This window comes from Nicotiana tabacum, chromosome 18 (assembly GCF_000715075.1).
Source record: "Nicotiana tabacum cultivar K326 chromosome 18, ASM71507v2, whole genome shotgun sequence".
Classification (NCBI taxonomy): domain Eukaryota; kingdom Viridiplantae; phylum Streptophyta; class Magnoliopsida; order Solanales; family Solanaceae; genus Nicotiana; species Nicotiana tabacum.
This window is the reverse complement of record NC_134097.1, coordinates 23,156,325-23,183,008: the sequence shown is the minus strand read 5'-3', so window position 1 is coordinate 23,183,008 and position 26,684 is coordinate 23,156,325. Positions and strand designations below refer to the sequence as shown.

At 41.1% G+C, this 26,684-nt stretch overlaps 1 long non-coding RNA gene across 2 annotated transcripts in view; it reads left to right on the top strand.

Annotated features, from left to right (window-relative positions):
* The window catches only part of LOC142172878 (uncharacterized), a 38,276-nt gene extending 21,015 nt beyond the window's left edge, over positions 1-17,261 (top strand). Inside the window, exons 2-4 of one of the 2 annotated variants that reach the window (XR_012701946.1) lie at positions 12,529-12,918; positions 13,032-13,139; positions 16,964-17,261. This is a non-coding gene — a long non-coding RNA (uncharacterized LOC142172878). Of the gene's footprint in view, positions 1-12,528; positions 13,140-16,963 lie in introns of both variants that reach the window. The other variant, XR_012701945.1, reaches the window with a different exon arrangement.
* Positions 17,262-26,684: the final 9,423 nt, after the last annotated feature.

The following is a 26,684-nucleotide window of genomic DNA, read 5'->3' as shown; positions in this document are numbered from 1 at the left end:
CTATCCACCTCAACCCCTGAACTGGGAACCGTCGTCACTGGGCGCTTTCTGGTACCAGGCATAACAAATGATCTGGAGAGCCGTGGGATGGGCTTTGGGAGGACCCAGGCCCTCTGTTTTGACTTTCTAGCTCTTTTCACGTCCGCAACTGTGGGATTGAACCCCAAACCAAATGTATTCAAGTTTTTGGGGAGAGACACCGGCTATACGATACCTTGCAGAGATGCACCCAATCCTTTTCCCGGTACAAAACCATTTTTCAACATTTCAGCAGCTACCATGACTGATGTGGCAGCTACCCTCGGGGTTGGAACGCACTTCCCTTCTGGAATTTTCTCTACCTATACCGTGTCAAAAACCTGATAAACCTATGGCCCCTTGTCATACTCAAACTCTATGAACGGAACAATGGCATCATTGGGAACACACTAATTATCTCCGTCGTGCACAACAATTTCCTGCCTGTCGCTTTCAAACTTGACCATTTGATGCAGAGTAGACGGGACTGCTTTGGCAGCATGAATCTAGGGTCGACCTAACAACAGATTGTAAGAAACAGCCACATTGAGCACATGGAACTCCATAGTAAATTCAACTGGCCCTATTGTAAGCTCAAGCACTATGTTCCCGACTGAATCTTTCCCTCCACCGTCGAATCCCCAAATGAAGATACTGTTCTTGTGAATTCTTTCATCATCCACCTTCAATTTGTTCAAAGTGGAGAGAGGTAATATGTTCACATTGGAACCATTATCGACCAGTACTCGGGTAACCACGGAATTTTCGCATTTCACCATGAGATAGAGGGCTCTATTGTGCTCAGTGCCCTCCATGGGCAACTCATCATCAGAAAAAGTGACTCTGTTTACCTCAAATATCTTGTTAGCTATCTTTTCCAGGTGGTTTACTAAGATTTTGTCAGGAACGTGGGCCTTATTCAGGATCTTCATCAAAGCCCCGGTGCTCGTCTGAATGGATTAATAATGACAATAGTGAAATCTGAGTCGGTGTCTTCCTTAACTGCTCCACAATGGAGTAGTCCAACACTTTCATCTTTCTCTAGAATTCCTCTGCTTCTTCCTTGGTCACAGCTTTCTTCTCCAATACTTGGTTATCTTTGGAGATTTTAGCTTTTCTCAACTCTTCGGGGGCAAAGCATCTCCCCGATCGACTCAAACCGTGGGTCTCACAAACTTCTTCTTTAACCTCTTTCCCCTTGTAAGTCACTGTCACTCATTCATAATTCCACGGGACCGCCTTGCTGTTGACTATCGGTAATTGAGTTACCGGTTTGATAATTATAGGATCTGTACGGGCACCCTCCACAATTATCACAGGCTTGTTCGCCACTCCTGGCACAACCACTTTCGCTCTTTCCTGTTTCCCTGCAATGTCACTTGAAGACCCTTTCTTGACCCCTACAGATGGTTCGCTATTTGTCCCGCTCAACTTGATCACAGACTTCTCACTTGTTGACTTTTCAAATGGTCTGGCTTCACTGGACCGAATTATCATGATAGTTTGCGAAGGCTTCTTAGGCTCCCCTCCCTTATGCACTATCTCAATCATATTTGTCTCATGATGGGCTGACAATGGGTTCTGGCTGATATTAGGTGCCTCCGGAGCTTGGACCTCAATCCAACTAGTATCAATGAGCTCTTGAATAGCTGTTTTCAGTTGCCAGCACTTCTCTGTGTCATGCCCCGGAGCACCAGAACAATATTCGCAACTCACAGAGTGATCAAGATTTCTCGCGGGAGGATTTGGCAATTTTGGCTCAATCGGACTCAGCATACCCAATTGTCTCAACCTGTGGAACAAACTGGTATAAGATTCTCCCAATGTAGTGAAAGTCTTCTACTTCTGCAACCTCTCATTCTTGGTAGCCTAATTGGGCTTGAAACTTGTTCCAGGGGGATTTCGGTAGGCTCTTGGGGGTGGATAGGCATTTTGTGGAGCTAGGTAGGAATTAGGTGGAGTTGGCGCACGCCATTGCGTGTGGGCAGGATGTTGAGGGTATGTTTGTACATGATGGACAGAAAGGTGGGGATCTGGTGGTGGGTAATAGTATTGTGGTGGGCTATATGGAGTGTGAGGGTATATTTGGAGATAGGGTCGAGGCTGATTGTAGCAACGTGAAGGGTCCTCGGATCCGACCCAAGCTCCTGACTCGACTATGCAACATCCTCTTTCTTCTTTTTCCCAAGTACACCTCCAATACCATTTTGAATGGCTTGGGTGGTCGTTTTGATTGCTGAATAACTCATGATCTTGTTGGACTTGAGTCCCTCCTCAACCATTCCTCCCATTTTTACAACCTTATTAAAGGACTTGCCCACTGTTGACACCAAATGACCAAAATAAGTGGGCTCCAAGGCCTGCAAGAAATAATCAATCATCTCACTTTCTTTCATCGGAGGGTCAACCCTCGCTGCTTGCTCCCTCCAACGGAATCCATATTCCCTGAAACTCTCGCTGGGGTTTTTCTCAATCTTCGTCAATGACAGACGGTTTGGGATAATTTCAAGATTGTACTGAAAATGGCAAGCGAAGGCTTGGGCCAAATCGTCCCATGTGTACCACCTACTGTGATCTTGTCTAGTATACCATTCTAATGCCGATCCACTCAGACTTTGGCTGAAATATGCCATCAGTAACCCATCTCTTCTGCCTGCTTCTCTCATCTTGCTACAACACCCTCTCAAGTGTGCTACTAGATCACCATGCCCGTCGTATAGATCAAACTTGGGCATCTTAAACCCTGCTGGTAACTACTTCTGGGAATAAATATAAGTCCTTGTAAGACATGCTTACTTGACCTCCCAATCCCCTCATATCTTTGAACGATTGTTCTAATATGGTTCTGGAACTTTGAAGGTGGGTTCAGGGGGATAATACTGGTTGTCGTGAGTCTAGAACAGAGGTTCACTGGAAGATCGGTGTAATGCAGCAGGTGGAGGTACCACAAAAATAGGTGTGATTGGTGGAGGAGGGTGTGAGACTTGTCTGGGTGGAGGAGCTTGTAATGTATGGGAAGTGGTACCGTGGCATTGTTGGTAGAGGGGAAAGGCTGGAGATGAGTTCACAGTGGGAGGTTCCTGAGGTTGAGCCAATGGTGGGATATAAGCAGGGTTGGCGGGATAAACCAATGGTGGATGCCCTTTTGCCCAGACCTGGTACATTTCAGCCATTTGCTGCTTCAGCTTATATAACTCATCTTTCAAATTAACCTCCGATTCATCCACCTCTTTTGACGGATCAACAATGCTTGCCTCCAGTTCTTGGTTGGCCATGTTCAGTTTGTCTTTTGACCGGGTGTTGTAGGAGTGAGTTGCCAGAATGCCAATCAAATAACCACCTGTCTGGACTCAGTATATCAACAACAACCTTATTAATGATTAGTGCTTTAACAAATTGGTAACCGCACATTTTGGGGAATGAATGCACCTAAGCAGTTAACCGTTTCTATTATGCATTTGATCAGCTGTTTGCGTCATCCTGGTTTTTCTTTTCCCTTTTTTTTTTCTTTTCATATTTTCACTCTTGCCCTTGCTTTCTCTTTGTTTTTATCCTCTCATTTCCCTCTTGTTTTGCCATTGTTTCTTTCTCTTGGTTTTCTTATTTTTCTCTCTTTTTCTTTTCTTTTTCTCTTGTTTTTCCTTTCCTTTCTTTATCTTAGGGTTACGGTCGAATCTTATGGAGATTGCCTCCGTATCATGACCCCGCATGAATTAGACCAAGCATAGTTCTGGGACAGATAAAAATAAATAACAAAATATTTTGGAATTTTCAATTTTCATAAAAAGCAAACGCTATTACAAAGACTCAAAACTAACAGACTCAAAAGAAACTAACAGACTCTGATGAGAGAACGAGATATATACTTCAAAATAAGCTATCATACTCCAACAAAGAAAATACAGACTCGAAAACAAATGACAGACTCTAGAAGAAAGAAAATACAGACTCAAGTGAAAATCACGAATACATCAGTGCCTCCAACCCTGACCTAGGAACACCAACAGGTCTTGCAACGGGCCTACTTTCCATGTCATTTTGGTGCCGATAGAGTTCTTCCATTATCTGAAGGACGAAGATCATTACAGTGGCGAAAAACATGAACCTTGTCATGTCCTCACACACACTGCACTTCATGGTAATATAGTCAGCAATTCGAACTCTCTCTCTCATGATGCCCTTCTCTTGTAACAAACGACCAATCTGACGGGATCTAGCCCCTAAGACCTGAGTGGCAACGTGGTTTTGCTCTTGCAAGTCCTCTTCCAACCGTGCCATTAAGGCGTAACAATGTTCTCTTTCAGTCTTAAAGTTTTTGGCTTGTTTAGCCGTTTCAACTTCGAGGTTGCCAATTGTCTTTTCCCAACCCATGACCCCTTTTTCATATCTTCTTTTCATCTGCTGAACGAAAGCTGCACACCTTTCGGCACTTTTAGCCAACCTTGCTTGTGCTTTTGCTAGTTCAGACTCAGCTTTCTGTAGGTCATCTTCATAGTCACGTACCTTTTGAGAGATTATAAATGAGCCTTTCATCTTTCCTACTTCAACCTGGGTTCTCGACTTCAATTTTCAACTGTCGAACCTGGGCTCTGAGAGCTTCATTTTCTCGCACCAATCTTCTCCTCTCACCCTCGGCCTCTTGTGCCTGCAAATCATTGTTGAAGGTGACATTTCTCAACTCTTCTCGTAGATTATGCATGGTGGCCTTATATTCCTTTTCCTTCTCCCCCAGGCTAACCTTTCCTGAATTTTGTCATCAAAGGCTTGTACATGAGGCCTTTTGGCAGGGCTCTCGGGCTCTGGCTCGTTATTTACACAAGACATTTTCTCAAACCAAGCAGCATAGTTTGGATCTACTTCCCTCCCTGGCGATGTCTGGTACCTGGGTGCCATTTTTTAGATACCGACAGCTATTCCAATCCTGCTGAACTACAGCCTCAGGCAATATAGCTTCTGGATGTAACTCTATGACTTTGGTGCTTAGAACTTCATCTTTGGGCACAATTTGATACCTTCCCAATTGCCTCAAGACCCTTTGCGGTGCATATGGCTGAATACTCCTTACACCCATTAACCTCAGGTAGCCCTTAGAAGTAGTCATATATATGGCTTCTGTCCTCGGGAGCCATCCTATAGTCCACTCGACCTGACCTGCGTTGAGACCTTTCAAGTCGGAGACCCATGCTTCAAACCCTTCTGATGCGTTGTAATCCTTTACCCTCTCCTTGTAGCTGGTGATGAAGTTACCCGGGCTCGAACCATAACTCATGAATCTGGGAAGATGGCGAAGGTGCTCGATCAACCACATTTGCAGAAGGATGTTGCAACCTTCAAAGAATTGAGCCCATGTTTTGCATAAAGTCAATGCTCGATAAATATCCGCCAGCACCAACAGGGCAAGTGTATGATCTTCCTTGGTAGTGAGGATTTGTGCAATTCTAGCCATACGAATATACACCGTCCCTTTCTCATTTGGAAAAGCCATGATCCCCAAGAATGCCACAATGAATGCAAACCGGCGATGAATTTGCCAACAACTCTTATCTTGTTTATTGCTCAGACCCTTTTCATGTGTTTCGAAACTAGCAGAGTGCCCGAACTTGAAGTATAAGAAATGGAAAGCACAACATCCGTTGCTCACATGGTCTTTATTCGTCTGTTTACTAATATTCAGGAGGTCAAAGAACTTGTGCACCGATGGAGTCCTTGGAAATATAAGTTGTTTCTTCCTCAAATCCCATCCAAACTCAATGAACCCCGCCATTTCCTCCAAACTAGGGGTGATCTTAAAGTCCGAGAAACGAAAGACATTGTGGACAGGATCCTAGAAAGTTACCAGGGCCTTGATTAGATTTTCCCGTGGTTTAATCTCAAAAATGTTTATAAGGACATCCAATTGCTTTTTTATCCATTTCTGACCATCTTCATCTAGATCATTCCACCACATACGCAATTGCAACTGAGCCTGTTCCCTGACCACTTCTGGCAGATCCTGAATGGTATTCATTTGTTCCTGTGGAAGGTTAAGGTTAGGGTTGACTCTAGTGAACCTTTTTGTAAATAGATCTTCGAAAAAACAAATCAAAGGACCATGATTTCTTCCCCTATATGCCAATTTTAGCCAAATGATTGTTTTTGCAAGTGTGACCCCTTCCCAATTTCACACGAATTTTGAGGCTGGGGAGGATTACTTTGTAACACTTCACAAACTTGTTTGTTCTTTTACAAAAATAGCCTTTCGACAACTAAAAAAAATACTCTAAGGCTATCTCGGCAAGAACAGTTTAAGACATTGCTGAAGCTGGATCGACTTATTTTGACAAAAAAATCTATACTGTATTTACTTGACCACTGACTCTCTTTTTCTTTTCTTTTTTCAAAAATAAGGCCGAACCTTATATAGGTTGCCTACGTGTCTCACATCCGGTGAGAATCAGACTGCGTAGTTCGGTCAGTTTTGACACATTTGGAAGAACACAGTGTTTGACTTTTTGGAATAACCCTTTTTGAAAATTTTGGCAGAGTTTCGGGACGTTTTCAAATACCGGGGTTTTCTTTAGAACCGGGCTTTATTTCTTCCCTATATCACTCTTGGTTTTTCTCTTTGCTTTATTTTCCCTAGACGGTTAGCATTCAAGCCAAAACAAATAAATATTCACATAGCACATAGAATGCATCAGGATGGTATGTTATTTCTGGCACACCTGTCCTAGACGGACCCAACCCCTGTGTTGAGTCCCCTAAGTCAAATGCACATGATGCAAACAAACGTTCCTACTAGGGATCCGGCATGAAGCTGTGTTTTTCTAGGTTTAAATCTGAGGTTTTGGTCTAGACTTGGGGTACCCGAGTGGACAACTGAGGCCGAGGAGGGGGCGACGTACCTGGAGCACTGAAGTCTACCCGGCCTTGTCGCTTGCCCAGCCTCATTCTATTTGGTATAACTTCTACAGAAAAAGCGGGCCACGCGAACGTGTGCACCATTTTCAGAAGACTCAGAAGGGTTGCATAGGAAGACAGTTATATACAATTCAAACGATATTAAAGCGATAAACAAATAACATTTAGCACAAAAGGTTCACAGAATACAGTAATATCAACGATAAATGAAGCCAAGTAAAAAAAAATCATTTAACAAGCTCGAATTCTTGAACCCTGAACCAGAGATTCTGGGTTTGATCCCCAGCAGAGTCGCCAGAGCTGTCTCACCTCCTTTTTCCTACCCTGAAAGGGATATAGGGAGTTTTTCCAATTTAAGTGACAATCGAAACGGGATCATTTTTATTAAATTCAGAGTCGCCACTTGGGATAATTTATGGTGTCCCAAGTCACCGGCTTAAATCTCGAATCGAGGAAAAGATTGACTCTGTTATCCAGTCTGCGAACACAAAAATCCGGGTAAGGAATTTTGTTAACCCAGGAGAAGGTGTTAGGCACTCCCAAGTTCCGTGGTTTTAGCACGGTCCTTTTGATCATACTTGGCTTATTAGAATTGTCTAATTACTCATTTAGAACCTATGTGCTTTTACCTCCTTTTAATTAAAAATTATCTGGAAACTGGTCACGCGTACGTGTACTTATTTGTTCGGCGTGTCAAAAATTATGTCACGCGAACGTGTCCACAATTAATAACACTTTATTATTATTAAGAAAAAATTTAGCCGAAGTTACGCGAACGCATACTCTGATTTTATTTTTAGAATCATAATCATATCACGCGAACGTGTCCATAACCACGATAGTATATTAAACGTGACTAAATCAAACTACGATCATTGGTTATTATTTATATCCAAATTATGAAATTAATACGAGGGCCATGGAAATTCGCTAAATGGCGCGCCTCGATTTTTAGGATAAAATAAAATTGATTAAATGAGGGCCATGCAATTGTCATTTTGTTTGGCACGGTGCACCTCGATCCTAATTCTTAAAAGGAAATGTGAAATTAAGCTTCGGAGGGCCCTAAATTGTATCTTACGACATGGCACGCCCCAAATTCATTTTAAGAAACTAGTTAATTTATTGAAGGGCCTAACTATACCTCTGATTTACTTCTAGACCACGCTAATTTGAAGTTTGAAAAAAAAAACCATGGGGCCAATGTCAGTAGAACCTACATTTAACTATTAAAGGAACCCAAATTGGCTAAGAGGCCTAATGACCAATTACTAATCGCAAGACTTAAAACAAAGAGTGCAGCTGGGCTCTTCATAAGGTCCAGATCAGGGTGTGCTTGTTGGGAAAAGGAGAAATCATCACGACTGGGCCCAACAATGTTAATCTAATGTAGCATATGACAAAATGACTCTCACCTACAAAGGGTATGACAAAATGACTCTCACCTACAAAGGGTATCAAGCTCATGCCAGAGTGATTTTGATTTCTTAAACGACTGTCGTCCCATATTCGAAGTAATCGACACGCTCATGACAAAATGAAAACAGCCCAGTAATGCAATCACATTTGAAGATTTACAGAAGCAGAAAATTTATGCAACACTATAACTAAATTTACCCGGATTCTGTTAACAGTCCGCGAACCAGAAATCCGGGTAAGGAATTCTGTTAACCCGGGAGAAGGTATTAGGCATTCCCGGATTCCGTGGTTTTAGCACGATCGCTTAACTGTTGTATTTGATTTTATCTGATTTTAATACATGCTAACTTATGTGCCTTTTATTCGTAAATCGCTTTTATTGTTATTTCTTTTAAAAGAATTGCAACGTCGTGAAAACGCGTTTCGATCCATGTCGCAATCAATGCACCCGTGGTTGTCAACACGTTTCGACTTTGTCGAGATTTGGATTTGGGTGACATCAATGCACACCCGAGTTTAAGAAGGTACTTTAATTAAAATTGCGCCTAAAGATTCTAACGTAATATTATTTGGGGACCAATTGTTGGCCATCCCAAATTCTAATCATTTTAATAACCAATTGTTGACAGCCCGCATCCGTGATTTTATTTGGGCGAGGCTAGTAGCAATCCCGAAGTAACTATGATTTCCTACTTATTATGTGTCTCTAAAGACTAATTAATTTAGAATTGAATTACACCGAAGTAAACTAAGACCCAAATTCAAAGAAAGATTGGGCCTGCCTCATGGCTTTGATGCGGTCCAAACAGCCCAACAAATATGAGTAAGATTCCAACTGCAACAATTGCTATAACACCAACGAGTCATCACAACGATAATGTATACCCTCATTTAACTGATAGCCATGAATTCCAAATATTACTAAACCGATTTGTCCTACCAATTACCTATCAAGACCTGCTGCTTTTAATGAACTAAACCAATTATGAATGAGTTTTGTTTCATGATTTTTAACTGGTTTCAATACCAATCTCCCAACAACAACTATGGTTTGCCTACCAAACGATTTCAGAACCTTTAATCAAAAGCAGACATTCTACTACACTAACATGATTAACGACAAAAGTACTAGTAACTAGGCTGAATGTTGCTAGACTTGCTCCTGAATTCATATGTCAGTTACATAGATCCGATTGCTACTGATGACTATTCACACAAATCTTCAAATTAGACCAGGCCTATGCTCAATGCTATTTCAAATGCCCAATTCGACAGTTCAACGTTATGCAACATTCAACATGTAATCAACCTTACTGAACAATCTTAATTATACATATAACTGCCAGTTATATAACAGGAAACTACACTATGAATATCAGTTAAAACACAGACTGTCTTCAGTCGAATAATAGACCCTTTGAACATTTCATTTCAACTTCAACGAGCATACATCAGTGGAGTTCAAAGAAATGTACCTGGAAATTAGAATGTAAATAGAGAAAAGGAAAGGAATCAGCTACTTTGAATAGCAAAAGCAACAAACTCAACAATATACACCACAGAACATGCCAGGAACTGCTTTTGAAAACCAGAAATACCAACAGACTCCACAGATCAATTCAACACACACTTCAAATGCACTCCTAGCCCTCCCAGCTGAACCTAAACACCTCTGCAATACTGCTAAACCCAAAACCCAACTGAAATCCAAAACTAATAATGAAACTGTAAGATTGTTTTTGATTTCCTCATTTTTTGATGTTTTTATTTTTTGAATACTGGAATGGAACTATTAACTGGAATTGAAAGCAGAGAGGAGAGCCTTTTGTGGGGATTTTCGAGCTTAGCTGAAGGAAGAAGAAGAACCCCCTTTCCCAAGGCATTTCATGCCCTTTTATAGGCAACCAAAAGAGAATAGATCAGATTCTGATTTTCTAATTAGTCCCTTCCCTATTTTCTGTTTAGTCTCTCTATTCTTGACTTGCTAAACAAGTAAGCACCCCTATTGTGCTGAAATGTGCACTAAAATCCCATTCTAGAAGGCCCTAAGGTATTCTTCTACCCATACAATACCTATACTGCCCTTCCAAATACTTTAATATTACTATTCCTATCAGAATTACCCTTTTCCATACCCAGACTACCCCTGAAGGCTCCTCAAAGTTACTGAACCTACCCTCATCCTTAACAGCTATAACCAATCCCCTAAGTTAATCTAAAACTAACTGAAATTGATTAATTAACACTCAAAAATCAACTAATCAAACTGACCAAACCCAATTGTTCAATTATACCAACTCAATCAAACTAAATGAAATCAAACTAAGCTTACGCTAACATGATCAACATTAAATGAACTTAAACTAATTCTTAACCCATAAACTCACAATCATTCAAACAAATATCAACTCAGAACTAATCAACAATTGGCAGAATTATACTAATGCACAAAATAAATCATAAATTTAACAGAACAATTAATGAAACAAAAATTGTAACTAGAACTTCAATCATGCGAGTAAAAAGAAACAGGAAAATCTCACAGAAGCACGAGGAACTCCGGCCAGTCATTAACGTCTGAATCCTTTCAGATTTTTGACGCGTAACATCCCTAACCATGTGTTCTTACAAGAGAACACATGGTTAAGGATACTACGGTTCAAAATCACAAAGATTTAGTTTAGGGTTTTGGCCAGAAATTCTTAGATCTAAGATTCGAGCCGTTTCACAGAGATTTGAAGGAAAATAATCACGGATTAGGGTTGAGGGAAGAACGGGGATTATGTGGTGTGATTTTGGGCTGGTTTGGATGAACTTGCCACTTGGTTGGAAAACTTCAAACTAAGATTCGACGAGCTCCGGCAACATTCAAGGAAAACTAATAACGGGAGTGGAAATAGGGATTCATGTGGGATCTATGGTGTTAATCTGGGGGTGAACGACGTAGGTTGCGTTCACCGCCGGCGAGGGATTTAGGGGCGGCGCAGATTAGGGTTTGAGAGGAGAGGTGGGGTGAGGAAGACGAGGTCCTGGGGTGGGCTTTCAGACCATTGGAACCTCGTTAGTTCCGAACCGTTGGATTGATGAGATCCAGCAGTCCTGATTCGGAGCCCACGAAACGACGTCGTTTCGATTAGAAGGGGGAACGGACCGGGTTGCTGGTACTTGGGCTGGGTTTCTGTGTGATTGGGCGGGGGGAAGATGATATAGGTTTAGGCTGGGATTGGGATTGATTCTGGCCCAAATTTGGGTCTTCTAGTAAGACCAAATTTTCTACTCTTATTTTCTTTTTATTTTCTTTTCTTACTTTTAAATTTTTATAATTTTTCCAATTTTATGGAGATGTAAAACTAACATGAAATCCTAGTTATTTCAAAATGAAGACTAATTAATTCTTAAAATTGTTTGAAAACTATTTCATGATGAATTCCCAATAGAAATCATTAAAATGCAAAAATGAACTAATTTTTGTGATTTTCATGTTTTGTTCTAAACAAATTAAACTTTAGTTGATACTAAAAAACATAAAACTAAAACCTAAATGCAAAAATGCATATTTTTGTATTTTATAAAAATTAACATGCACCAATAGAATGCAACAATTATCAGAAAATGATACCGAAATGCACAAAAATTGTAAAAAATAAAGAAAAATTATTTTGTTTTGGGATTTTGGGAATAATCATATTTAGGGCAAAAATCACGTGCTCACAGCTGCCCCTCTTTGCTTGAAAACATGAAATGTTTTCGGGCAAAGATAAGTGAGCAAATACGAGCGATTTTTGCCTGTTTGAAAATTCCGTGTGAAGCATTTTTGAAAAGTTTGACCGCATCCTGCTTCGGAGGTTGCCTACATATCCTGGGCTAAACAGGAATCAGGTCAGTGTAGTTCGGTAATGTCTGGTAGCTGGGACTACCAGGAACTGTGATTGCACTGCGCTTGCAGTTGTTACTGCTGTTGTACTGCTTGCTGACCTCCCTTATTACACCACGTCAAAGATAAAAGAAGCTAAACTGACTATGCTCTATGAATTACAAAAATCCTATCTAAATTCTTCAAACTTGCTCTTGTACTTCCTTGCTGCCTTGTTGTCTTGTGTCTCCTTGTTGCCTCATTGTCTTGTTCTTTCTCAATAAAATTCCATGTTGTTCTTCTGAGACTTGAACTGTATGTATTCTTCTGTTATCCAGGCAGGCTCCTGATTTCGACTACAACTTAGAATATAACAACCTCAATTTCCCAGGAGGGCTCCTAACTTCAACTCCACTCTTCAAGCAGGCCCCTGACTTCCGAAACTTGAATTGCATGCCTCTATTCTTCAGGCGGGCTCCTGACTTCAAAATAGACAAAGAGATTGATTGAAAACTAAAATTGAATTATGTCACCTCTGTTCTTCAGGCGGGCTCCTGATTTCGACTGCTAAAAATATTTAACACCTCCATTTTCCAGGCGGGCTCCTGACTGTTGAACTTAAAATTGAAGCTGCTCCTCTATTATCCAGGCGGGCTCCTGACTTCGACTGCTTAAAATATTTAACACCTCCATTTTCCAGGCGGGCTCCTGACTGCTAAAATTAAATTGTGTGTCTCTATTCTCCAGGCGGAATCCTGATTGCTAAAATTAAATTGTATGTCTCTATTCTTCAGGCGGACTCCTGATTGCAAAAATTAAATTGTATGTCTCTATTCTCCAGGCGGACTCCTGATTGCTAAATAAACAAAGAGATTGATGGGAAGCTAAAAACTTGAGTTGTATCACCTCCGTTCTCCAGGCGGGCTCCTGATTGCTTAAAATCTGAATGGTATGTCTCTATTCTCCAGGCGGACTCCTGATTTCCAAATTTGAAATTGAACGTATTCCTCTGTTATCCAGGCGGGCTCCTGACTGCTCCAAACAATTATGAACCTAAGGTGTTACTTCTCACTGTACCAAAGTATCTTACCCGGGTATATGAATTTCATCCTATTATCCAGGAAGGTCCTGACAACTTGCACTTATTCTAATCATGCAAACTCTGCAACCAAATTACATTCCCCTTATGCATTCAAGATTATCTTGTGTTTAATCAAACCACACTTGGTGATCAAACCTGATTACTGCTTGTTTTTTCTTTTGGAGAATACCTTCTCAACGGCAAACTTTCTGCCCCTGTTATAATCAAAGAAAATTTCGTCAGTTTAAAACGGTGGTTAGTTGATGGCCTTCTTGCTGAAAAATCCTTCCGCTGCCTTTCTTTGTGTTGACTGCCTTCCACGCACTGACCCTGAACCGCTTGACTTTCTGACCAACTTTTGAATTTCCCAACATCCGGCGACCTAAATGTTTTACACCCACATTGTTATTTCATTTTTCTGACCTTTTTTTTAAGCTTTTGCCTTTCCCACGACATTCCCCAATCATTTCACCGATGAAACTTCCGTTAATTCCCTGTATTCCATTTGACATCAAGTTGTTTTTGACATGCTCTGACCACGTTGTGCTTTACAATTCTAGAAGCCCGTAGTGAGCTTTGAAGTCCTTTCTGCTTGCATTGACCAAGACTAGTACTGAAACATCTCAGCTAGATAAAAACCCTCAAAAGAAAATGAAATGCGATGATTTTTTAGTCAAGGGTAAGAAGAATCCAAAACCAGATGGCTGTTTAAAAAGAGAAGGAAAGCGACTTATCTGAGCGAGACAGCTAGTACCAATGGTTATGACATGCATTTTGGATTGATCGGCCCAATCTGTCCGAATAACCAACTTTCAATTGCCATACTTTGTTGCCCAGAACTTCCATCAATGGTTTGAATTACCCAGACCTTAACATTGTTTTCCTGCAGTACCACGCAACGGTTTCCATCAACAGACCTTTCTCAGTTTTCCATCCCTCAACTCACTTTCGCCTTGCGGTGCCCGTGAAGGTTTTCACCACTAAGACTCTCTCATCTTATTTTCTCTCAGCTCCCGTCGCCTTACGGTGCCCGTGAAGGTTTTCACCAATAAGACTCTCTCATTTTTACTTTTGTTCTTTCTTGTTTGACCCAGAGTGTTGCCACTGATACGAATTGTGAGCAAGTGATTTTTGTTTCGCGCGACGATCGCTCCAAAAGAAATAAAAAATAATAACAATTGGTCCTGCTGTACAATTTTTGGATTTTTACATGGCACTTTGTTAATTATTTATGATTTTTTGCCCATTTTATTTTTATTAAAAACAAAATACAAAAAATGTATGTGTCATGCATAATTTGAACCGTAATCCGGTTGTTAAATAGAAAATCATAAATAGGCATCTTTGTCCGTGATTTTGTTCTTGCTTGATTTTACCTGTTTTAAAATATTTTAAGGTGTGTGCAAACAATTGTATTAAGTGTTTATTTAATTTTAATTTGATTTACTTAGGTTTTTGTTTTTAAAATAAAGAAGAAAATAAAATAATAATAATAAAAAAAGAAATCTTTTCGGACTTGGGCCAATTTTAAACAAATTGGCCCAAACAAACTCAGCCCAAAACCCCTGTGCAACCCAGTCCAGTCCAGCTGACACCAAGGACGTCCAAACGACGTCGTAATGGTTGAGTCTGATCTGAGCCGTTGATCTCTGAATGATCAACGGCCAAGATCACCTCCTCACAACCCATGATGAACCCGACCCATTTCCACCCGGACCAACCCAAACCCCCTTTAGATGAAACGACACCGTTTCCCCTAAGCCTTCAGATCCAAGCCATTGATTTCGATTGATCCGACGGCTGAGATCAACCCACCCATTCCATATATAAGCCCCTTACCATACCCTGCCCCCCTATCCGATACCCCAGCCTTCGTCCTCACCAAACCCTTCCCCTTCAAACCCTAGCCGCCCCCATCTCCCTTTACCAGAAACCCGGCGGCATGAACGCCGGTGACCCTCACCTTAACACCCTAGGACCACCTTGACACCCCGAACATGGATCCACCAACCGTTCAGCTCGAATCCCATCCCACCTTCTCGAATCTTCATTTGAAGATTCGAGTCAAAACTCGATCTACACTGTTTAACCCCAGCTTCACACCAGACACTCCCCAGACCCCCTTCGTGACCAAACCATGCTTGGTTTGGTCCGAATCTGACTAGGGAAGCACGAATCCCGGATCTAATTTTCGGAACTTTAAAGTTCCTCGTCGATGGTCCATTGTCTTGTTCGAGCCGAAGAGATTAAGGTCTAATGGACCTTAATTGAAGTGTTTCTCATCTGAGAAACACTTCGATTAAAGTCCGTTCAGCCTTAAGAAAGGTCTGTCCGAGTCCGAGTTAAGGTTTTGATTTTTTCGGGATTTAAGGTGAGTTTTGTTCTCTTTTCTTTGTTCTGTTAGTCCATGTTTGATTAAAAGGCTGTTATTATTGTTGTGAAATGGGTGTTTCGAATTTTACCAACTGTGTCCTGTCCACCTTGCCTGAACCTTTGTTGTTTGATTGAGTTTCTTCTTCTACTTGTTCTGATAATATATATGTATTTGTTGTGCAATTAGTTGAATTCCAAATTTGATCTGATTAACTGATTCCTCGAGTACAATTCTGCTTAGTCAGTACAATTCGAATCATGTGTCCTATACTGTTAAATGTCTGATTTTGGTTTCGATTGTATGTGTTATAACTAATATAGTCGAGTCGACATGTGTCGTCAATTAGTTTCAGCTGCCTGAACAATAACAAATCGATTTACTTTTGATAAGCATGACTTGAATCACTTAGGAACTGAGTTTAGTGCTTATAATTGGTAATTTGAATCAGAAATGTAAAAATCGATGTTCTGTTTAGTCACAGTTCTGAAATTGGAGGGCATGTGCACTTATGCACAACATGTGCATTTTGTGCACATCCTGTGCCCTGCCTAAGTGCTTTTGAATTAAATAGTTTGACAGCATGTGCTGTCAGACTACATCCTGCTGCCCATATTCTGCTTTAAGTTTCAGAAATAATAAACATTACTAAAAAGTTAAGCCTGCCAGGGAATGTCATGGGGTTAATACTTAAATAGCTGAGTGGAAACTGAAAAGAAGATGGCACATGGGAGGGGTGTTCTTTTGGTCTAACAGGCTGTTAAAGGGCAGACTTTAGGCTTATAAAAGAGGAGGACTTCCCTCAGTTTTAGGGAGAGAGATTGGAGAGGAGAGAGCTGAAATACATAGATATTAATACACACAGAGCATATAGGAGACAGAGATAGGAGAGGAATACATCTGATATTAGGGAACACACATAGGGAACTCAGACTGGACTGGGGGTTGGGATTTTCAGAACAGATAGAGTGAGGTTAAGAGATAGAAAGCATACAGTCAACAATCAGAAACTGCTTCTTCCTATTGCTGTTTGGGTTTCATTTGTTCAATCTGTTCAATCAATTCTGATTCTTTGAAGTTCCAATTGAGTCTACTAGTTGAGTGTTTTCATTGGTTTACTACTGGTTTTGGTCTGCCTGAAGTTCTGATTCTACTCCACTGTGTGCTGCTGTCATTTGGCCACTCTTTCTATCGGCTATAGTTGTATTCTTGCACTCGAGCCTGTTCTGCTGTGTTGTTTTGTTTGCTGCTGTTACTTTGTTCCTGCTGCTGCTGATCTTCTCTATCTTCTTCCTTTTCTTCTGTCGTATTCAACATCCAGGTACACATTTCATACTGATGTAACCATGAGAGGCATGAATTGAAAGATCTGAAGAATTTTTAAATCATCTGTTGCCTTACTTACAGCTTTGCGAATATTGTTAAAGTTGTATAAATTCTCTTATTTGTAGTCCAATAGAAAACACATTAGTAAGTTTGTACTTAATTGAAAATATTCTAGTCTAAAACTGCGATATGGTTGTTGGCAGTACACGTGATGTAGTCATATAATTTATGGAATGTGCTATCATTTGGTAGAATTGTTAATTCAACTCTTCTTCCAGTTATGTTTGAATAGGTAGGGGCAAATGGCTGTTAAATCTAGCCAAATATAATACAGTCTTGAATCATCCAGTTTTGATTTCTTTAGGCAGTTTATAGGACTAGTTTTGAACATTATCAGTAACATCTTTTAATAAAGAACTCTGTTAATCCTGTTTAAGCAATTTGATTTAGATTCGACTTAAGGATGTTGTCGGATTAAGTATTGCATTTCATCAATCTCACATGTAATTTCTTTGTTCAACCAAAGCATTTTCGTAAGGTACGACGTCTTTTCACTTTATAAGTAATTAGAAATTGATAGGAATCCGGTTTAGGCCAAAGCATATACTTCAATTAGCATACATCTTTCTTTCGTCTATTTCTGGAAACAAAAATAATAGAAATGTAGTCACTTTAGGATATCCTCTTCTAAAATAATGAGACGAGCCTTGCTAAATAAAAAATGCAAATTGCGGGGCCCTCAACAACTAATCATAATATTTAGAATTCAGGCTAGGCCGTTTAGTGGATCTCATGGCCTTCTCAAAAAATAATAACGTGTTAGACTCTTTAGGCGCGGCTTAATTAAATAATATTCTTAAATTCGGGTGCACATTGATGTGACCCAAATCCAAATCTCAACGAAGTCAAAAGGTGTTGACGATCACGGGCGCATTGATTGTGACGTGGTTCGAGATGCATTTTCACGACGTTGCAATTCTATAAAAATAAGTGATAATGATAAAAGCGGTTTAAACTTAATAAAAGCACGTAAGTCATAACATGTATTTAAATCAGATATTTAGCTATTATAACAATTTAAGCGACCGTGCTAGAACCACGAGATTCGAGGATGCCTAACACCTTCCCTCGGGTCAACAGAATTCCTTACTTAGAATTTCTGGTTCGCAGACTTCATTTGGAAAAGTCGAAAATTTCCTCGATTTGGGATTCAAAATAAACCGGTGGCTTGGGACACCAAAAACCAAACCTTTCCCAAGTGGCGACTCTGAATTAAATAAATAATCCCATTTCGAATATTGTCACTTAAATTGGAAAAACTCAACTCGCGCATTTAACCCTTCGGGGGCGGGCGCGCAAAAAGGAGGTGTGACAGCTCTGGCGACTCTGCTGGGGATTAAACCCAGAACCACTGGTTCAGGGTTCAAGAATTCGAGCTTAGAATAATTGTTATATTTGGCTTTATTATCTGATCTTTATTACATGTTTTTGCATAACGTGCTAAATGTTATTTTTTACCGCTTTGATATTATCTGAACTGTATATAAACTGTGCCGAAACCTTTCTCTTCTTACCTCCGGGGAGAAGCTCGCTGGTCGAGACTCCCTATTCTGTTAGTGTCAATACCTGAAATAAGAAAGAGGTCGGACAAGTTACAAAGCCGGACGATCTCGCGGGTCCCCGGTACGTAGCCCCCTCCTCGACTCGAGTTGTCCGCTCGGGTGCACAGTCTAGAACAAATACCCAGGGTATAAACCTAGTATAACGAAACTTCATGCCGGATCCCTAGTAGGAACGTTTATTTGCATCATGTTGCATTTGACTTAGGGGGCTCAACACAGGGGTTGGGTCCGTCTAGGACAAGCAACCTGAAATGAAAAGACCACCCTGCTGCATCCTATTTGTTTTGCGCATTTATTTGCTTCGGTTCCGCATGCTGACCGGTTTCTAAAAAAAAAGAAAAATAGCAGCGTAGGGAGATAATTACTTATTTTGGAAAAATAAAACCAATGTCCAAGTAGTGTCGAAACCTCGCCGGAATTTTTCTAAAAAAAAAACAGAATAAAACCAAAAGTTGTCTTTTAGTTTGATTTATTAAAAAAAAAACATATAAAAAATTTTCTTTTTTTTTTAAAAAAAAAAGGGGTATTTATTTAAAAGTAAAAAAAAAAATAAAAATTTGGAAATTCATCATTCAAAAGATATGTTGTTTCTCTCGTAGTATCTCTTTTATAAATTCACACTAATAGTCTAAATACTTCCTAAAAAAATTTTTTTTTTTAGTCTTTATCTCCTTTCGAAAGAAAATAATAATAAAAAATATTCTTGCTTTCTGGGTTTAATCGATTTTCTCTATTCATGATGGACCGAACTACGCGGGTCTGATTCTCACCGGATGTGAGATACGTAGGCAAACCTCATCGGTTCCGGCCCCAATTTTTAAAAATAAAAAAAAAATATTTTTCTTTAGTTCTTTCTTTATAAATGTTTCTTTAGAAAATACAAAAAAAAGAAATAAAAAATAATATAGAAGTTTTCTTTAAACTCAAATAAAAAAAAATAAAAAAAATAAATAGTCTCCTTCTTTCTGAAGTCTTTCATATGAAAAAATGAAATAAGAATTAAAAAGCAGCAACAAAAATCCAAAAAAAATACTCTTTGCTTTTTAGTCTCTTTTTTGTAAAATGTCCAAAAAGAAAATATTTGAAAAACTGAATTTCAAAATATTAGGATTTTTCTTTAGAAGTGCTTTTGTAAATAAATAAAACTCAGAATTCCACATCATTTTCTTAAAAGTCCCTCTTTCAAAATTTAAGAGGCAACATCATATACATTCTTTCTTCCGTAGAAAGGTAAAACAAACAAAAAAAAAATCAACCAAACACATTTTCTTTTTGTTTAAAAAATAATAAAGAAAAAAAAATTTCCAAAGTTCAAGTCAAAAGCAAATAATTTTTTAGAAGTATCTCTTTAAAAAAAAATAATAAAACAAAAATCAAAACAATAAAAAATCTTCTTTCTTCTTTTAAAGCATTTCTTTCAAAAATTCAAAAAAAAGGGTTAGTTTGCTTACTCTATTCACGAGCCCGAACTACGCGAGTTTGATTCTCACCGGATGTGAGATACGTAGGCAACCCTCATCGAGTTCAACCCCACCTTTTGCTAAAATAGCCAAAATCAATAAATAAATAAATAAAAAAAAAGATGTGTCAAATTTTTAAAGAGTCATAAATATGTCAGGTGACGTTGTTTTGTTATAAATAGCCGAATGATTCCGAAAAGGGACGCCGGAAGGCTGACTTTGCATAAACAGCCACCTTTGGGTCTTGTTCAGCATTTTTGTCCAGTTGACCCACACAGCCTTAAAATCCCCGAAGTGTTTAAAGGCCGTGTTCAAAACTCGATCCCCTCTGTAAAATATTTTGAGTCAAGTCATTTTTTGTTAAAATCACCTTAATAAATGACCAAAATCCCTGTCAAGTTACGGCTATGGTGGAATGATCTAGGTGTTGAAGGACAAAATGAGGTTAAGAAATATCTGAAAGGTCTTGTGGGTTTGTTGGAAATCCAGCCTCGGGGAGATATCATAAGAACTTTGGTTACCTATTGGGACCCGGCGCACAATGTTTTCCATTTCTCTGATTTTGAACTCACCCCGACTTTGGAAGAAATGGCCGGATACATCGGGAATACTGAACTTCCCTTGAGGGAAAAATACTTGGTCGCCCCAAGAGTCGTCACGGTACATCGGTTCCTAGATTCATTGAAGATACCTAGAACAGTCCACAATCCGGATCTGGCAGCCGGATTTTGTACTCCATGCTTCATATATGATAGGTACGGTCATGAGGGGGGATTCAATAATCCAATCAACAAACTGTGCAGCAAAGGAGTTCGTCAGAAGTGGGACAAGCACAGACGGGTAGCGTTCATGATGATGTTCCTGGGCCTTCTGGTATTTCCAAGGAAAGACGGAAACATTGATTTGAAGATATCCGGGGTCGTCAGCACTTTACTCATGCAAAGTGACAGTACTCTCGCGCCTATGGTGGTATCTGACATCTTTCGAGCTCTTACAGCTTGTAAAGCTGGGGGAAATTTCTTCGAAGGTTGTAACTTGCTCCTACAGATATGGATGACCGAGCACCTCTGCCATCATTCCGAGATTTTGAGCCATGGTTCCCCGGAAAAGACCTGCATAGAAGAATCTTGCACGAGAACCAAAGAGATCAGTTTGCCCAAAGGAGTCCTGGCATGGACCTCGTTCTTTCAAGCCCTCACTGCCAGCCAAATACAATGGACGTTGGGATGGTTGCCTGTTGATGAGATCCTATATATGTCTGCAACTAAAACTCATTTCTTACTGATGGGGCTTAAGAGCGTTCAACCTTACGCACCCTGCCGAGTTTTGAGATAGTTCGGAAGATGCCAGACAGTACCTCATGAGGAAGATCTTAGCACTCAAGCAATTGAGATAAGTCCTAACGGACAATTCCCAGAAGCGAAGATTCGCCAAATCTGGAGTGAGTGTCAATATTTGAAATCAGATACTTGCGTGCGGGATCGAGCCAAAGGAGAGACGGCGCCAGGTTACCTTGCATGGTATAGAAGGGAACTTGAGCATGAAAGGCAAGCTAAGAGACCCCACATCCGGAATTTCACCGAATCATCGCAAAGACAGTGGGATTGGTTAGCGAAGGAAAGAGGCTATTGCGCCGAAATCAGCAGGTTAAAGCAACAAGTGGGAAGCTTGAAATATGAGCACAACATACAAGTTGCTACCAATCTTGGAGAGCGGAACAGGTTAATTCAGGAAAACGAAATGCTTAGAGCCTAGATCAAACAGATAAGGGTGGATGCGGATAAACAGCCAAGGCGTCGATCAGACGAGCAGCTGATAAAAAGGTTAAAAGTGAAATCAGGGGATGGCAAGATGATTTGGAGAAATCTGAAAACGTCATAACAGAGCTCAAGGCACAGTGGGATACAAGAGCAGATGAGCATCGCCGATACCTGAATCAATTGGAAGGCGACCACGAGAAGACTGTGGCTAAAATAAAGAGAGAGATGGCTACACTTGAGATCGAAGCAGCTAATCAGGCCAAGGATTTCCAAATTGAGAGCAGATACTGGTATGACTCAATAGCCCAGATGAAGTCGGAAGTACGGCGACTGAAGCATCAGCATATACAGGATGCTCAAGTCTTCAAGATATGCAGCGATCAGATAAAACGCCTACTTGTAGAGAAAAAGCAAACCAGAGATAGGATCAAGGCCATTGCCCATGCCATCACCAGACGATGTCTACGATGTGAGAACATGTCCAGCGTTACCGTCCTCTCGGCAGTGATGAGTTATGTCAAGCAGACTATGCATGATCTGGAGCAACTTGAGAGAGATCTCACGCCTAGGACCGCGGTGAGGCCGAACGATGCCCCGCGGACACCAATTTTCAAAACCATAATGCACTCATAGGTCAAATTTGTATCTTAGCATCTTCTGCTTGTTTTTCCCATCGGGGTGATTTTTAGTCTACTTTGAGTCTAGGTTTATTTTCAAAGTTCGCTTTTTCTTTTGCAAAATGTAGTTTGTAATAGACCATTTCAACAATAAAGAGGTTGCTTCTTTTACGCTCATTTGTGTTTTTCGAACTACGTAATGATCTGATTCACGTAGGCATCGTGATACGTAGGCAATCCTCATCGGATCCGGTCGCATTTCTTTTACTGCAAAATAAAAAATAAAAAAACATAAAAGAAAAACAAAAAAAAAAAGAAAAAAAGAAAAGAAGGGGAAAAACTAATAAAAGGAAAAATGCCGGAATGACGCATGCTCTCGTAGCAAACATATAGTAATCCACTTAACTGTATAGGTGAATCATGCCCAACGTGAGATTAACTATCTGTTATTTGCTGCAAATTAACCGTGCATTTGTCGATGAGTACCTCAGGGTTTTTTGGAAAGACGGCTGGTTTGGTGAAAGTCTGGCCTCGCACTCATACTTCACGAGATCAAGGAGAAGTGTTCAACTACCTGTTGTTAGGACCAGAAGCAGTACTCACACTTACTTCACCAGGTCAAAAGGAAGTGTGGAAATGTCTTCAGAAATTCCATTGCAAACAATCCCTGTTTCCGAGGAAAGCTCGATCTCAGCCGTCCTCACACCTGAATCTGCAACTGCGGAGGAAAATAGAATCCTACGGCTCCGCATGTTGGAAATGCTGGACGATTGGAATAATGGGAAAGAGCCGCCAAGTGTCGTCCCCGGATTCCCTGAATTATTCTCCAGGTCAAGTGGGACTTCTAATGTCCCCATAAATTATCCTGCTACCCCATTCGGGTACCCAGCCACCTCAGCCTTCTCTGCTGGATCGCCTTCTGAGCCTCATCCCCGAATGTCATCCACTGATGCAAGCATGAACATCTTTACTGCATCGCCTTGCCCAATTATGGCACAGCCTACCACGTATAAACCAAGCTTTGACTCATCCTCTTTTACATTCCAAGCACCATCGTTCTCAATAGAACCAACTAGGTTCGCTACCAGCACCAATCCTCTACCGCCTCAGTGCGAACTTGCACCCGGGCAGGATCAGAACCCCAGAATTGCAGAACAAAATGAGATTGCCAAGAGAATGAGAAGCCTTGAACAAAGTTTGAAGAATATGCAAGGATTGAGCGGACAGAAGAGCGTCTCTTACGCCGACCTGTGCATGTTCCCTCATGGTATATGGACCAGAAAATGTCCCGATGGCATATATGGGATGATCTCGCCAGAGATTTTGTGAAACAATTCCAGTATAACATCGACATTGTGCCAGACCGAAATTCGCTGTCGAATTTGAAGAAGAAACCTTCAGAAAGCTTCAGGGAATATGCTATTAAGTGGCGTGAACAGGCGTCAAGAGTGAAGCCTCCCATGGATGAAGTGGAAATGGTCACTACTTTTCTCCAGGCTCAAGAATCTGACTATTTCCAAAACATGATGTCTGCCATGGGTAAGCCATTCGCGGAAGCGATCAAGATTGGAGAGATGGTAGAAAATGGTCTGAAAACAGGTAGGATTCTGAGTCAAGCAGCCATAAGGGCAACCTCCCAGGCTGTCCAAAGCGGGTCCGGAGGAATGACCAGAGGGAAGAAGAAAGAAGAAACAACTATGGCAGCCTCGGAAGCAAGGGAGTATCATCATCCCAGGCCCCGTTTCCCGGAAAGAACCCCACAACACTATTTCCCCCACTCCAATTTGGCATATGCTCATCAACCTTATATGGTCATGAATGCCCAACCTTATGCCCATCCACCACAACAAGCCAACCGAGGCCCAGCTCCACCTCCCAGAAATCAGCCTCCTTGCCGCAACCACTATAACCCACAACCCCCGCAGAATAACTTTCGCCCTCAGGAGCCACCTCGACGGCGGACTTTCACGCCCATCGGTGAGCAATACTCTACTTTGTTCCCTAAGCTAGTCCAATTGGGTTTCTTGCAACCAATCCCTCAAACAAGGCAAAACCCGACGTCACCTTCTTACAAAGCTGGAGTCAGATGCGCCTATCATTCAGGGGCCGAGGGACATGATACAAATGATTGCTGGTCGTTGAAAAGAGTGGTCGAGAATTTGATAGAGCAAGGGAAAATAGTGCTAAGGGACGAAGAGATCCCAAATGTGACTAACAATCCATTGCCTGCTCACAATAATGGGCCGCTGATCGAAATGATTTGCGAAGACAAAGAATTTGACCCCGCTCTGAAAGCCATAATTGCCATTGTCGACATGGGGAAAAGGCCCGAAACAGACCAGAAACCAGGAAAGGGGGAGGAGGCCAAGGCTATAAAGAAAGAACTTGAAAAGAAGGTGGAGAAGAAAGTGGTACCGGTAGGGGATGGAGTTCTTTACATACCACGAGGTCGAGCTGAGAAGACGCAAAACTTCGCAATCAAAAAGACAAAACCTATGTACGTACCGAAAGGGGCCTATGTGGTCCGGGGGACGATTCAACCACCTCGGCTGAATGAGCCAGTGGTTATCGGACGCGTGCCACAAAAGCCAATGACCAACCCGTCCACAGTGCCGTAGAATTATCAAAAGACTTTGGTAATGTACAAAGGTAAAGAGGTCATGGGAGAACTTCCAGAAAATACTTTCATTGGAAGGTATTCAAACACCCAAGAACTGAACAATGCCACACAAAGGCGCTTCCCGCCAAAGAAGCCCATAAGTGTTGAAGAAGCGGAAGTGTTCTTCCAACAAATGAAAATGCCGGATTACGAAGTGATAGATCAACTACGCAAGTACCCCGAGCAAGTGTCCATGCTATCATTATTGATGAGGTCGGCCGAGCATCAAAAGATCTTACTGAAGACTCTGAATGAAGCATATGTGCCAGTTGAAACCTCGGTAGAACAATTAGAGCGGATGACAGAAAGATTCTTCGCCGTCAACCAAATCTCTTTCAGCAAGAACGATCTACCCCCGGAAGGAGCGGCACACAACAAGGCTTTGCATCTAACAGTTAAATGCGAAGACTATTATGTCAAGCGGGTAATGTTGGATAGGGGCTCAGGCGTTGACATTTGCCCGTTCTCCACACTACAAAGAATGGAAATTGGGACCGGAAGAATCCGACCCAACAATGTCTGCGTAAGGGCTTTCGACGGCATCAAGAGGGATACCATGGGAGAAATATACCTATTATTGGTCATAGGACCAGTCGAGTTTGAAGTAACCTTCCAGGTGCTCGACATGGATACATCCTACAATTTTCTCCTTGGCAAACCTTGGATCCATGCGGCAGGAGCTGTGCCTTCCACTCTTCACCAGATGGTGAAGTTCGAGTACGAAGACCGAGAGATCGTGGTCCATGGGGAAGACGAGCATGCTATCTATCGGGACCCATCCATCCCATATCTTGAACCGAGAGAAGGGAGCGAACATACGGTCTATCAAGCTTTTGAAATTGTACTGGCAGAGCAGCACGAAGAGGGAATACCTTGCCCCCAGCCTTTCTTGTCTAACGCCTCGGTTATGGTGGCCAGAGAGATGATCCGGCACGGATTTAGGCCAGGGAAGGGGCTTGGACGAACCCTTCAGGGAATAACAGAACCCATTACCTTGCCAGTCACCAAGAAACCTTTTGGACTAGGTTTCAAACCTACTCCAGCAGACGAAGAGTGGGCAAAGAAAAGGAAAAATGAGGGTTGGAAGTTACCTCGACCACTGCCGGATTTATATGCAACTTTCATCAGGCCAAGGTACGCTGAAGAAGAAGATGATGAGGTTTTCACAGCTGAGGAAATCGAGGAGATATGTGGGGCGATGAGAAAGATGCTCTACGAGGTCCACATGGTTCAACCAGGTGAAGGCACATGCATTGCTGAGATGATGTACATGGGTCCGAATGCCAAACTTCAAAACTGGGAGGCCACGCCATTCCCGACTAGACGGAAGTCCGGGTAGACCTGTCCTGCCACCTTTCCTGTGTCACAAGTTATCTCCAGGACATAACTTGAACGTTTTCTTCCTTTCAATTGTTGTTTTGAGTTCCTAAGTTGTAAACAGTGTTGTCTTCCAACTTTCCAAAGAAAATAAAAACAAATCATCATTGCTTTCCCATTCTTTCTTTTGTTCTGATTTTTGTTATTTTTCCTTTTATCTTTCTTTTCAGTCATAATAATGCGGCTTTAAATATGACATGTTTGCGGACTTCACGCCCAGA